Source organism: Octopus bimaculoides, chromosome 3 (assembly GCF_046866305.1).
Source record: "Octopus bimaculoides isolate indiv1 chromosome 3, ASM4686630v1, whole genome shotgun sequence".
NCBI lineage: Eukaryota > Metazoa > Mollusca > Cephalopoda > Octopoda > Octopodidae > Octopus > Octopus bimaculoides.
The window spans coordinates 44,060,642-44,062,502 of record NC_142930.1 but is presented as its reverse complement, the minus strand read 5'-3'; the positions used below and the strand labels follow the sequence as shown (position 1 = coordinate 44,062,502).

Here is a 1,861-nt window from a genome sequence, read left to right as displayed (position 1 = left end):
GCCGCTGTCAGGCTCCGTTACGTGTCGGCCACGCGATTCGCGGCGGGCGGCACGGCTGTCGAAGCGCTTCGCAACGATGACGGTCTGGCATTGCGGGAGACGAACGATCGAAAGGCGCGCGTTAATCGTACCAGAAGAAGTAGGAGTAAGAACGAATGACGAGGAGGAGCTCCCGTTCCTTCCGCCGCTTCCTTGGCACGCAATCTTTCCTGTGACTCCCGACACCCCACCGCAGCCAATGGCGGCGGACGGCGTTTTCGTGTCGTGACCGCCTCTCGACTGGACGGGGACCCAGGACGATGGGATCCCGGGGCTGAAATGTGCATTCGAGGTGTCGATGTTCACTGAGTCCTGCAATTCGCATCAGTTCAGGCGGATAGCCGCGCTTTTCATCGACGGATGAGCCGAGTAATCCCCCGTCCACGGTTTCAATATTTGCTACTACTATACAGTTATTACTGACGACCGCGTACAGAAAGGGACGCAGCGCGATGCCTCGCGTAGGAAGAAAATAAAATGAATCGAACCGGCGGACGCGGGAGAAGAAGGAAGGAAGACTGAGAGAGAGAGAGAGAGAGAGAGAGAGAGAGAGAGAGAGAGAGAGAGAGAAAGTGAGTGAGGATCGTGGAGCCGCAAAGCGTGCTGCACCGTCGGCTGATCGCTCTGTTCGTTGTCGGGCGGGCGCAAGCTGGATGAGACTTGCGCGGTCGGCAGCGAGAGCGAGCGCGGCATGGCAGCGGGCGGCCGCACTGCTGCTGCTGCACTGTTAGAGGGCCGACGAAGATGAAGGTGAGGGGGGCTGGCCGCAGCTTACAAATGGCGTGGATCGCAGGTTTATCGCGCGTTCCATACCACCTCTGCTCGATTTCCGTGACGCCGGCATTGGACCCACTTACCCTCCGATCCATCGTCGCCACCAGTTACCGTCGGGCCGGTAGGCGCTCGGCGTCCGCAGGTCGCAGACAAGCGCCCAGCCGCCGTCGGCTTCGCGGCCGGCCGGCATCGGGACCTACGCGCTTCTCTCGTCCGGGGCCCGTCGCTCCACAAAAGCGCAGGCACGGCTAACCGACGGAAACGGGCTAATGCACCTCACCCTCAGCAAGCACGACGCAGCGAGTCGCGTGCTGTTTCCGAGGAGTCCCAGTCGACTGCGAGTCGTTGGAGCCTTTCACTTCGCGAACTCCGACGGCACAAGAATGCGAGAACGTCACACGTCGTCGTTCGGATCGCCGGTGCCTGTGCCTCTGTGCCTCTGTGCCTCTGTGCTCCGTCGTCAAGGCGCCTGCGGCGCCTCGAAGAGGGAGTACGACACGCGATTCCGTCCGGTAAAGCGAACGGTCGACTTGGAACTGGTACGGACCGTCACATGGATCTCAAAATGTTAAGAGTATGACATATTGTTGACTAGTGACGAGTGTTTTATAACGCCTGCACTTCATATTCCGCTAAATACATCAAGTTTTATTGATAAATGATTAGTGAATCAAATGCTTGAAATATTTTGCCTTTTCTTGTAGTTCCCTACTTGTAACGCCACTAGAGTCCACGTTGCATCCCATCCTACCATATTCCATTTAATCTCCACTTATGATATCAAGGTAGAGAACATAAGAAACGGTGATATTCAAGTGAATATTTATAAATCTATAAAACTTATAGATTCTTAGGCAAACAACGAAAAACATATATGCTTTAGAAACAGAATGTCAAATTAGTAAGTCTACAATTAAACACAAGTTGCATTGAAAAAAAGAAATTAATTTCACTATCAGATAACTTTAAAAATACCAATACAATTTAAAAACTGTTGACGTACTTATTTGTATTATTTCCTAAAATTTATACCTTATAAACCTCATTA

General features: G+C 52.8%; 1 pseudogene; it reads right to left on the bottom strand.

Moving 5' to 3' along the window:
* Positions 1–269: 269 nt before the first annotated feature.
* Positions 270–428, bottom strand: LOC149136513 (5.8S ribosomal RNA; annotated as a pseudogene).
* Positions 429–1,861: the final 1,433 nt, after the last annotated feature.